The sequence below is a fragment of the Ursus maritimus genome, unplaced genomic scaffold (genome assembly GCF_017311325.1).
Source record: "Ursus maritimus isolate PB19 unplaced genomic scaffold, ASM1731132v1 scaffold_19, whole genome shotgun sequence".
Lineage (NCBI taxonomy): Eukaryota > Metazoa > Chordata > Mammalia > Carnivora > Ursidae > Ursus > Ursus maritimus.
In genome coordinates, this window is record NW_024424341.1 from 23,892,688 (window position 1) to 23,906,110 (window position 13,423).

The following is a 13,423-nucleotide window of genomic DNA, read 5'->3' on the forward strand; positions in this document are numbered from 1 at the left end:
ACTTTTGCCCCCTAGGAGACATTGGCGATGTCTAGAGACATTTTTAATTACTACAGCTGGGGGTATGGGGATGTTACTGGCATTTAATGAGTACAAGCCAGGGATGCTCCTGAACACTCAGCATTGTCCAGGACAGCCCCCTACAATGAAGAATGATCTGGCCCAGAATGTCAGGAGGGCCCCCTGTTGATAGACCCTGTTGTAGAGCTCATGCAGACCATTCTGTTTCTGCTTTATAACATTACTCATATGTGTTGGCTAGATCCAAGACTGCCACATACAGTTACGCAGGTTGTTCACAGCCATAAAAATTCCAAAAGGCATTATTGTATGAGTGGCGTACCCAGGAGTTGTACAGGCACAACCTGCCCAGTCATCCTGGTGGTCTTGACTAAAGTCTAGCCTATCTTCTGTCTCGGTTACATTTTAGGTTGTCAACTCACTGAAGAGATTTGAAAAAGTTATTCATTCCTTTCTGTAATATAGTTATACATCCTTTTGGATGTGGGAGCTTCTGTACATGGCCAATCTTATCTATTTTATACCAATCTTAGCATAATTTTTAGTGATATCTTTTCTGATGCCTACTGAATTTGGGAGTTGTCCTTCTTAAAGCCTGTGGCCACCTTTGAGGTGGTTATATATGCTTCCTACCCTTTCTTGCCTTCCTTTGACGTTTAATGGACCATAATATGAACTCAAGTATATTTTTAAATTATCCCTTATATCTAGGGAAGATTTTATATACTTTAATATTTATTTTATATTCTAAGGAAAAAGAGAGAAAAAAGTAGGTGAAATTGACTTTTATTTTTATGTAGCTCTCATTTGAATCCACAGTTGGATCAGAAGTCCTTGATGGAAAAACAGTTTCTACCTCTTCCCATTGTAATACCTGAATATTCTGTGAATTCTAATTTAATTTCCTGCTTTTTTCAAGTTCTAAATCATACAAATTCCTAGGTTATTTGGTGGCTCTTCCTAATGCTCAAAGTTGTGTGTGTGTGTGTTTATCTTGAATATAATTTTTTTTTCTTAATCTTGGGGGTAGGGGTATCAATGTAGTTCAGTTTAGAAACATTTTTTTTAAGTTTTTATTTATTTGTTTGAGGGGGAATGAGGAGAGAGCACGCACAACCGGGGGAGAGGGGCAGAGTAAGAGGGAGAAGCAGACTCCCCTGATGAGCAGGGAGCCCAATTCCGGACTCCATCCCAGGACCCTGGGATCATGACCTGAGCCTCAGACAGCCAGTTAAGTAACTGAGCCACCCAGGTGCCCCCTCAGAAACATTTTTTGATTAGCCACTGAATGGCACGTTCCTTACCTGGAGCTGGAAATAGGGACATGAAAAAGCCACAGTCTCTTCCTGCAAGGAGCTTATAGTTTAGAAGGAGAGAATGACTCATACACAGATCATCTGTGTAAGGTGATCTGCTTGTGAAGGTCATTGTGGGAGCGCAGGGGAAATGGTCTTTGTCCTTTCTCTTCTCAAGATCCTGCAGTTGAATGTGGCAGTGTGCTATAGGGCTACATCAGTTCCTCATCCTTATTCCAGCACAGGAGGTCAGGTTTTTTGTTTTTTTAAAAAATTCACATATAATGTATTATTTGTTTCAGGGGTACAGGTCTGTGATTCATCAGTCTTACACAATTCACAGTGCTCACCATAGCACATACCCTCCCCAATGTCCATCACCCAGCCACTCCATCCTCCTACCCCCCCTCCCCTCCAGCAACCCTCAGTTTGTTTTCTGAGATTGAGAGTCTCTTATGGTTTGTCTCCCTCTCTGGTTTCAGCTTATTTCATTTTTTCCTCTCTTCCCCTATGACCCTCTGCCTTGTTTCTTAAATTCCACATATCACTGAGATCATATGATAATTGTCTTTCTCTGATTGACTTATTTTGCTTAGCCTAATACGCTCTAGTTCCATCCATGTCATTGCAAATGGCAAGATTTCATTTTTGATGGCTGCATAATATTCCATTGTATATATATATACCACATTCATCTGTCGATGGACATCTAGGCTAGGAATTGAGCATTTATAGATTTCAGCAGCAATAAACAATAGTCCAGGAATAGAGTTTTCATATTCTAAAAGAAATTTGCAGCAAAATTCAGAGGATCAAATGAAATGCTTCTTGACAAATCTGCGTAGATTAGCATCAATGTAGTTCAATTTAACAAATATTAATGTAAATTGGAAATATTAATTGGCCAGATTTGAAGGTTGAAGCCCAGACTGAATAATTTTTTTTCTCATCTTCCTCCTCTTTTTCTTCCTCATGTCAATTTTTTTGAGAGGTGTAACTTTAAAATCTATTTATAGACTTTTCTCCTCTTAATTCTATCAGTTAATACATGGTCATTTTGGACAATTCGGAAAATATTAAAAAGTGTAAAGAAAGAAAGTGATCACTGACAGTTTCACGATTTAGAAGTAACCACTCTTTGTTTACACTTTGATTTTTCCTTCTAGTTTCTTTTTCTTTCTCATAATTATAATTACACAATATGTATACTGCTTTCTTTAATTTAACATTACTTATAAGCATGTCATTAAATAGTTTTTGAAAATATAAGATTTATTGGTTGTATTATAATTAATAACTTGAATTTATCATAATTTTATTTAATTATCTTTTAGAAAGATTATTGTTTAATTAGATCATTTCCAGTTCAGTTCCTTAGTTTATGAGGAACTTTATGAGGTATGCTACTGATAATTCTTATATGCAAATTCTTATGGTAAATCATTAAGTCTTTCCTTAGGATTGGTTCCTACAGGGAAATTACCAGGTCCAAGTGTATGCATGCACTTAAGGCTCTTGATATCCAGTGCTAAGATGCCCTCCAGAAGTATGTACTCTTGTCAGCAGTGAATGAGACTGCTACGTTCTCACAGAGAAAACTTTTTCTGTGGCTTCACACCAGACTTCTTACCCTGTCTAGCCATCTCCAAAATGTGTACCTTTGCTCCCAGAATGAATGGAGGAACCTGTCAGAGAATATTGGTCCGTGGGTGAGTGGATAGAAGGAAGGAGGTGGGAGACAGGGAGAGAAGGATTGACTGATGGATCGAAGGGTGGATGCATGACTCAGTGTGAACCCACTGCTGCTCCGGAAGAGCGGCTCAGGTCTGGCAGTGTCATCATGATGTACAAAGAACAGTACTCAATTATTTTTAGAGGCAAAACGTAGCTTCTAATCAGCAAGCTCAGACAAGTTCCAGTTTACTCTAGGTCAGAAACTTCTAAAAAACGAGAGCGAAAATAGAAAGCCATATTCATGTTGCTCCGTCTGAAGAAGAGTTTACCTTCAGTGAACCCTGTAGGAAAGATCAGGAATTAATATTTGGAATGAAGAATCGGGACAGAACTGAACCTCACGTCTCTACTGGAGTATGCTATGGCAAGTAGAATGTCACCCAGGAAAACTGGGACAAAGCAGCTTATACTTCTACGTTAAAAGGCACCTTTTCTCAAATTACTCTCTGTTCCAAGAAAAGGGTGGGTCCTGGGCTTGAAAGTGTATTTCTCACTCTTAAAGCCTGTAAAATACGCTTCTTTAATGTGCTCTGTCAACTTCTCCATATCACCTGCTTATGTAAGTTTTAGTTCAGCACTTTGCCACCTCAGAGTTCAGCCAAGTGGTGAGCAACCCATGATCCCATCCAGCTCCAGAATGAAGCCCGCAATCAGACTTTAGAAAACCTGTTGCTTTGGGACACCTGGGTAGCTCAGTCGGTTAAGCGTCTGCCTTCATCTCAGGTCGTGATCCCAGGTTCCTGGGATCAAGTCCCACATCGGGCTCCTTGCTCAGCACGGAGCCTGCTTCTCCCTCTGCCTGCCGAGCTCTCTCTCTCTCTGACAAATAAATAAATAAAATCTTAAAAAAAGAAAAGAAAAGAAAACCTACCAAATTCCCAGAGAGGAGTATATTCAGCCCCAGATTCTGCTCTGACAACCATCTTCTTCTAGCTGATTGTAGAGGATAAAGGAAAATGGGCTAGTTAGATTTGCCTAGTAGGCTACTCTGGTTTCCAGGTGGCTTCGCCTGGGAATTAAGATGAGGGGAGGAGCTTTTAAATGGCTGTAATACTTTAGAGTACAAATGTACCACAGTTTACACCATTTATTCAACTATTCCTCTGTGCTTGGACCTTCCGTTTTTTCTGTTTAGTATTTCCTATGGCATGCAGCACTGCAGTATAAATTCTCATATATGTGTTCCAACAGAAATATATATTAATACGTATATATGCATATTCCATATATATGTGTTTGCTGAAGCACTGGGCCTTTATTTCTGGAAGATTGATATTTGTCTAAGTGGAATCACTGGCTCAAAAACTGTTTATATTTTAAATTGTTTATATACTGACAGATTACTTCCTAAAATTGTGGGTGAGGTAGGACTTTTTGGACCCCCTGCTATGTCTGTTGTCAGAGACAAATATCTTTTGAAAATTGTGTTTTTCAAAGGGAACAGACTCAGAGGTTTCTTTTGTGTGTGTTATTTTGTTAGTCTTCATTGCAACAGGGGAAAAATCTTGCTAAGAGAGATACATTATTAATATATTTTGCTATTAAGTAATTTGCAAGACTAGTCAAGAAATGACAAATCAGCCTTAGAAGTATCTTACTCAACCAAATTTGTTTAAAGGTGCAGCATTATATCATTCACTTCAAGAGCATTCTAATTAGGTAGTTTCCAGAAATAGTTTAACTTAATTTACTGATAAAAAATTTTGCTTTATGGGCTTTTTCTTTCATAATGTATGTTTCTGTTTTCTTCTGTGTCATAAACAACCCCAGAATTTAATGGTTTGAAACAACAACCATTCATTTGTTCAGAATTCTGTACTATGTGTGAACCTTGGCAGGGACAGCTCATCCCTGCTTCCCATGGCGTTGTCTGGGCTCAGGTGGCGGTTTTGCTGCATGTGATGTAGCCGAGGTTACGCTCAGCTGGAATCCTGACTGGGGCAACTTGTGCTCTTCCACATGGCTTTGCTCTGTCCCTGCAGGTGGACACTCAACATTTGGTAATCTAGACCAAACTCCTTTCCAGCATGGTGAATGGTTTCCCAGAGAGCCAAAGCAGAAGCCACCATGCCTATTAAGAGCTAAACCTAGAACTCTCTTAGTATGACTTCTGCCACAGTCTTCTGTCAAAGTCAGTCACAAATCCAGCCCAGGTTCAAGGAGAGGGGAAGTAGCCTCTCATTTTTTTATGAAAGAGACGGCATTGTGTTCAGGGATGGTGTGTTGGCAGCCATGTCTGTATATTAACTACACACTACCAAAAGTAGTGCGTGCTTATGACTACAAGCCTAACAGCACAAATACATAAAGGAAAATCAGTCTCTCCCAAATATTAGTTACATTTATTTTTCTTACCTCCCAAGGTAAACAATGCTAATAATTTGGTATACATTCTGTCATACCTTTCCCTGTGCTGCTATAGTTGCATGCAAACATATATGGGCTTTTCCCCTCATTTACAAGAACGATTTTAATACTCTCACCATTACTCTTACTATTATTACATGCTATTAATCTATAATTTGCTTCCCTTGAAATCACCTTTACCAAGGTATACTTTACACATGAAATGCTCCCATTTTAAGTGTGCATTTCAGTGAGGTTTGATATAAATCCGTGTAACCATCACTACAGTTAAAGTATAGAACATTTTCGTCACCTCAAAAAGTTCCTTTGTCCCTAAATTATCTCCCATTCCACACCCTACCCCAGGAAACCACTGATGAATTCTCTTACCATAGATTAGATCTGTCTTTTCTAGAGTTTCATGTAACTAGAATTAAACCGTGTGTACCCCTTTGTGACTGATTTCTTTTGCTCAGCGTAGTGATTTTGAGATTCATCCATATTGTTGTGTCTATCAGTAGTTCACTACTCTTTATTGCTAAGTAGTATCACTTTATATGAATATACCACAATTTGTTCACACATTTCTGTTGATGGACATTCAGGTTATTTCCAGTTTTGAGCTATTAAGAGTGTGGTTGCTATAAACATTCTGGTGCAAATCTCTGGGTGAATGTATGTATATTTTTTTTCTCGGTTAAGTACCTAAGAGTAGAATTGCTGAGTCGAACAGTGTATGTGTAAGAAACCACCAAACTGTTTTCCAAAGTAGTTGTACCATTTTACATTATGACCAGCAATGTATGAAAGTTCCAGTTGCTCCATATCCTTGCCGACACTTGGATAGCAATATTTTTTTCAGTTTTTAGCCATTTTAGTGGCTCTATAGTGGTATTTCATTGTGGTTTTAATATGTATTTCCCTGATGACTAATTATGTTGAGCACATGTCTTTTTATGTGCTTATTTTCTATTCATATATCTTTCGTGATGTAACTGTTCAGATCTTTTTCCATTTTTAATTGTATTATTTCTTTTTATTGAGTTGTAAGTGTCCTTTATATGGAGTGGATACAAGTCTTTTGTCAGATATATGTATTTTGCAAACATTTTCTCCCAGTATTTCCTTAGTGGTGTCTTTTTGAAAAGCAGACATCAATTTTTTAGTTAAAATAATATTTATTATAATATTAAGTAAATATGTAAAAACAAAATTAGGTTATATTTTCTAGCTCATTTACAGCTTTAAAAACAAATGCATTTAAAATTTTAATGCCAACAAAAAAATTAAATTTATGACAGTATTTTATTTTTATTATGTTAAGTTAGCCAACATATAGTACATCATTAATTTTTGATGTCATGGTCAGCGATTCATTAGTTGCATATAACACCCAGTGCTCATCACCACACGTGCCCAACTTAATACCCATCACCCAGTTACCCCATCCCCCTACCCCCTCCCTTCTGTAACCCTCAGTTTGGTTCCTGAATATGACAGTATATTAATGTGATGGTATATCGTGTTTTGCTGAAATTAAATCACTGCCCACAATATGAATATTTTGATGTCATAGTGGAGAATTTTTTGAGATCAGCATGTCCAAATTATTATGTGTTGTAAGTTAAACCCTTACTTCCATATATTCCCTCTCTATAAACTGTTGCAAAACCCTTGGGTTCTGAAGCAAGGCTGCCTGCATTCAAGTCCCTGAGTTTTGAGTGTCTGACCATAAGCAAGCTACTTACCATCTCTGTGCCTCAGTTTCCTCATCTGTAAAATGATCATCATAATAACACCTTCATAGAGCTCTTGTGAGGCTTTCAGGAATTAATAAGGGTAAAGTGCCAGGTGTATAATAAACACTCATGCTAATTATTACCTTGTATTACCTCAAGCTCTAAGTAGTAACTCTGCAGGGACTGAAGCCTCAGGCCAGTAGGGACAGCAGACAGTAGTGGGTAGAATTTCAACTTCCTCAGGAAAACAAGAACTGAACCCAAACCAGGCTTCTAGCATACAGCCTGGAACAATGTTTGTACTACTGGCTACACACCAAGAATGAAAACTACAGTTACCACTGGGTGTAAGCGTCTCTCCTGGAGGATCAGCAAAGACACGCCCACCCCAGACCCTGCTCACTGGTGACTAGGACTTACTTCTAGTAATTTCCCAAGGATGAAGGCCCCTGAAGTAAAACTGCTTCTGAATTGGGTCACCTGCATCATCGGTTTCTTCTTCCTATTGAACTATTCCTAGCTACATATAAACATTACTTAATATATTTGTAAACATATAAACAAAACACTTATCTGAGCCCCATATCCCCTTCTAACTATTGCCGTATTTCTCTGGTCTCTTTCACTGTAAAACTCTTAGAAAAAGTTGTCTGGATTTGCGTGCTGCACTTCCTCCCACACCATTTTCTTCTTAAGTCACTCCAATGGTACTTTTCATCCTCAACATTCCCTTATCAACCAAAATATTAAAAAAGCCATTGACCCTTTCTTCATCCTTATATTACCTAATACCCAGTAGCATTTGATGCATTTGACCACCGCTTCCTTTTTGAAATACCTTCCTCTCCAGGCCTGCCAGACAGTAGAGTTGCCTGATTCTCCTCTTACCTCATGGCTCTTTTTCCTCAGTCTTCCTTGCTGGCTTGTCCCCCACTACCAGATCTCCAAAGGTCAGAATCCCCTAGGGCTCTGTCCTTAGTCCTGTCCTCTTTTCCATGCACACAGGGCTACTCATTACCTGGCCAATCTAGCTAGAGGTGTATCGATTATATTAACATTTTTTTGCAAAGAACCAGCCTTTCCTTAATTTTCTATATTGTGTTTTGGGTTTCTGTTTTATTGGTTTTCTGTCCTATCTTCAGTAATTCTTTCCGTATTAGTTATGTTTTGCTATAAAACAAATTGCCTCAAAACTTACCAGTTTAAAACAACATTTATCTCACAGCTTCTGTAATTCAGGAATCCAAGCATGGCTTAACTGGGTGTCTCAGCTTCAAAGACTCTCACAAAGCTGCACTTAAGGTGTTGGCTGGGCTGTGGTCTCATCTGAAGAATAAACTGAGAACAGAGCCATTTTCAGGCTCACTCACATGGGTGGTAGGATTCAGTTGTTGGTGAGCTATTGGACTGAAGGCCTCAGTTCTTTGCTGACTGTTGACCTGCAGCCTCCCTCAGTTCTTTGCCATATTAGCTTTCACCAGATTGAGCAAGCAGGAGAGCAAGGGAGGGCAAGCAAGATGGAAGTGTGATTCATTTTGTAACCTAATCTCAGAATGGACATCCCATCACTTTTGTCACAATCTGTTTGCTATAAGTGAGTCACTAGGTTTAGTCGCAATTCAAGAGGAGGAAATTACACAAGGCAGGAATATTAGGAGATGGGAATCATAGGGTGCCATTTTAGAGGTTGCCTATACCTTCCTTCTATTAACTTTTGGTTTAATTTGTTTACTTTTCTAGTTTCTTAAGGTGGAAGCTTAGATTACTGATTGTGGACCTTTCTTTTTTTTCTAAAGCAAGCATTAAAAACTGTAGTATCCCATAAGAACTACTTTAGCTTCATTCCATAAATTTTGATGTATTTTCATTTTTATTCATTTCAAAATATTTTCTCTCTGTTTCTACCATGGATTACTTAGAAGCGTGATGTTTTTTGTTTAAACTTCATTTACTGGGTGCCTTGGTGGCTCAGTTGGTTAAGCATCAGCCTCTTGGTTTCAGCTCAGGTCATGATCTCAAGATCCTGGGGTTGAGCCCCAGTTCAGGCTCCCTGCTCAGCAGGGAGTCTGCTTGTCCCTCTTCCTCTGCCTCTCCCCACCTGTTCACACTTGCACTCTCTCTTTCTTTCTCAAGTAAATAAAATCTTAAAAACAAAAACAAAAAAAACCTTTCAAATATTTACTGATTTTCCAGGTAACTTTCCATTATTGCATTCTAAGTTCTTTGTGGTTAGAGAATGTATTATATATTATTTCAGTTATTATAAGTGTATTGTGACTTTTTTATGGCCCAGGGTATGGTCTCTCTGGGTGAATGTTCCATGTGCACTTAGAAGAGTGTTCTATAAATATCAATTATTTCAAGTTGGTTGATAATTTGTTGACATCTTCAGTATCCTTACTGATTTCCTGTGTACTTGTCCTATCAATTACTGAAAAAGGAGCTTGAAATCTCCAACTCTTAATTGTAGATACGTCTTATTTCTCTTCTCAATTCTATTAATTTTGCCTCACCCATTTTGAACCTGTTACTATACACATGCAGTTAGAATTGTTATGTCTTCTTGATGAATTGACCCCTCTCTCCTTATTGTGTATTACTTGTTCAAAAGTCTCCTTTTTGTGGGGCGCCTGGGTGGCACAGCGGTTAAGCATCTGCCTTTGGCTCAGGGCGTGATCCCGGCGATCTGGGATCGAGCCCCACATCAGGCTCCTCCGCTATGAGCCTGCTTCTTCCTCTCCCACTCCCCCTGCTTGTGTTCCCTCTCTCTATGGCTGTCTCTCTCTCTGTTGAATAAATAAATAAAATCTTTAAAAAAACCAAAAAAACAAAAGTCTCCTTTTTGTGATGTTAATATAGCCATTCTACTTTCTTAAAATTAGTGGGGGTTTTTGTGTATCTTTTCCTATTCCTTATCTCTTAATCAGCTTATGTCTTTATATTTGAAGTGGGTTTTTGTAGACACCGAATTGTTGGATCCTGCTTGCTTGCTTGTTTTTTGAATCTTGCTTTTTTTTTTTTTAACCCAGTTTGACAATATTTTACTTTCAGTCTTTTAAATTGTTTAGATTGTTTATATTTAAAATAGTTTTTGATATGGCTAAGTTTAAATCTACCATCCTGCTCTTTGTCTCATCCATTCTTTTACCTCTTCTTATTTCTTTTGGATTGATTAAGTGTATTTTATCATTCTGATCTCCACTCTTGGCTTCTTAGCTGTACTACGTCTTTGTTTTAAGTTCTCAGTCCTCATTCCAGTTATAATGTATGCCAGAATTTTTTGCTGTTGTCTTCAGGCTCTCCTCTCCCTGCCCCCTCCCCCCAGTCTTTTCTCTTTCCTTCAGATTGGACAGTTTCAATTGATCCACCTTCGGTTTCAGGAATTCTTTTCTTTGACATCCTGTGAATTTAGTCCATCCTGTGAATTTTTTATTTTAGGTATTTTTCATTTCTAGGATTTCAACTTTGGTTTCTTTTATTCCCCACTTGGTTCTTCTGTGTCTCTATTGAGATTTCCTGTCTTTTCATTTATTATAAGTATATTTTCCTTTACTTCCTTGAGTATAGTTATATAGCTGCTTTAAAATCCATTTTGGTAGTTAAAATGTCTGTATCATTTCAGTATCGGCTTCTGTTGATTATCTTTCTCCTTGAGAATGAGTTATATTTTTGTATAACAACCAAATTTGGATTATGTCCTAGACATTATGGGTATTTTGTTGGGGAGACTATGGGTCCTTTTTAGTCCACCAAACACTGTTAAATTTTTGTTTTACTAGGCAGTTAACTTAAACTGCAGACTTTGTCTTGCCTGTGAAGTGCAGCGGTTCGGATCTCTTTTAGTTCTTTTAGCCTAGCTGCAAGCTGCTTGGAGTCTGGTCTACACATGCTGAATTTCAGCACACTCCCTGAGATTGAAGAGAGGCAGTGGGAGACTATATTCACTCACCTGAATCCTTATCTTATTGTATATCTTTATCCTGCATGTTTGCTGCTTTTGGAGTAAATAAAATTAAAAGAGGAGAAATTAGGGGTGGCTGGCTGGTTCAGTTGGTAGAACATGTGACTCTTGACCTTGGGGTTTTAAGTTTGAGCCCCATGTTGGGCTCAATAAATATGGGCCGCCTGGGTGGCTCAGCCAATTGAGAGGCCAACTCTTGATTTCAGCTCAGGTCATGATTTCAGGTTCATGAGATTGAGCACTGTGTCGGGCTCTATGCTCAGCAGGGATTCTGCGTGAGATTCTCCCTCTGCCTTTCCCTCTGCGCCTCCCCCTGCTTGCACACTCTATCTCTCAAAAATAAATAAATAAAATCTTTTAAAAAATAAATAACTAAAAATAAAATTATTATTATTTTTTTTTTAAAAGAGAAGAAATCGTGATTCTCATTCATCTTCAGACTTAGACCAGGTTCCATGGCCTGACTTAGTTCAACAAGCCAAGATCATAAAGACCTGCTTGTGCTGTGTTAAGGGATTTGGACTTATAGTGACCTTAATTGGAAGCCATTGATAGATTTTAAGGAGGAAAGAATTAGTCATAATTACATTTTAGCAAAATCACTTTGGCTGCTCTATGAAGGATGAGAGTGGGACAGGACTAGAAGCAAGTAGACCTGCTTAGAATATTGTTGGGGCACTCTGGGCAAGAGAATTGGTGATGGATAACCAACTAGGGGTTACATGTGAGAAAGGAGGAGAAAAGAGGTCCCCAGATAGGAAAGAAAGCATGAGAACAGAACAAAAATGGAAGGCATGTGGTATGAAGTGTCTTCCTACAGCAAGTTGTGTTTGGTGCCTTGGGGAAGTAAGGCTAGATTAGGGAGAGTGGGGCAGAGCCCTGAAGGCTGGACAGAGGAGTTTGGACTTGATGTTATGGGCATTTAGTAATCACTATATATGTGTAAGAAAGGAAGCAACATGAGAGATGTGTAGGTGTGCTTGGCAGGGGCATGAAAGATGGATGAAGAAAGGAGAGCCTGGAGCCAGAGAGATCTCTGGGAGGCTGTTGTGGTATTCCTTGGCACAAAGAGATGAGGACTTTGATTAGAGGGCAGTCTGTGAGAATGGCGAGAAAAAGTAGATATTTTAGAAGATTTTATTTATTTGAGAGAGAGAGAGCATGTATCAGAGGTAGAGAGGGAGAGAATCTCGAGCGGACTCCACACTGAGCATGGAGCCCGACATGGTGCTTGACAATCTCACCATCCTGATATGACCTGAGCCGAAACCATGAGTCAGAGGCTTAATCAACTGAGCCACCCAGATGTCCCAAAAAAAGTAGATATTATAGGCAGTTCAGAAGAAGAAATGAGTCTGTCATTTTTTTTAACATTTAGTGAAGATGGAATTATAACCCACCCAGCAGCTGTTATTCTCATAGAAATGTTGAGAGACTCAAATGGTATAATATATATGATATTCCTTACAAATATTTGAGTGTCATTATAGAGATATACTCACTACTGTATTAGTTCCAGTAGTGAGGTTGCCAGATATCAAGCAGATTCCATTGACAGTGGCAGCCATTGGGCAGGTAAATAAGAGTTTGACATACAGATTTAACCTTGGAATACATTTTAGTTTTTGTGCACAAGTTACATTATCTCTCTGTTACTTAGCTGTAAAATGGGGATAATTATAGTAACTACCTGATAAGGTAGTAATGAAAGATAATATATATATATATATATATATAGGGTGTTCAGAACCAGTGTCTTTCATGGTAAGGGGTGAAGAAATGTTGGTTGCTATTATCTTCTTGTTATTTTTGAGTGAGTAAATCATATTCCTTCATTTCCCAAGGCCAACCCTGAGAAAGTAGCCCTTCAGAGAAGTAAAATAAGTGATCATTCTGTTTTATTCCAGCAGACAAATTATAGTTGAGGACTTCTTCCATGCCAGGTTCTCTGTTCATCACTTCCTGTGCATGTTCTCACATAATGCTTGAAGTGGCCCAATAAGGTGATTCTTCTTAATATTACTGCCATTTTATAGAAAAGGTAACAGGTTCAGAAGAGTTAGTGACTTCCCCAGGTCACACTGCTAGTTGGTGTTGGGTCCGAGCCCTTAATCACAACTGCCGTAAATAAATTGTTATTTCCTTTAATCAAAACTTTTAATTGATATGGGGACTATAAAAGCCAAATTATACTGTGAAATTAGAAAACCAGCTGCCTGATGTTGGCATGAACTCTTAGAAGCAGAATGTACACTGATGACTGCAGTAGCAATGGGGAATTAATTTCTGTAACAAAAAAATCATGGGGCTTTTATGTTGGGAAATTG

General features: G+C 38.5%; 1 protein-coding gene across 2 annotated transcripts in view; it reads left to right on the forward strand.

Moving 5' to 3' along the window:
* Positions 1-13,423, forward strand: part of TANGO6 (transport and golgi organization 6 homolog) — a 176,946-nt gene that overhangs the window by 106,162 nt on the left and 57,361 nt on the right. The gene's annotated exons all lie outside the window — the stretch shown is intronic.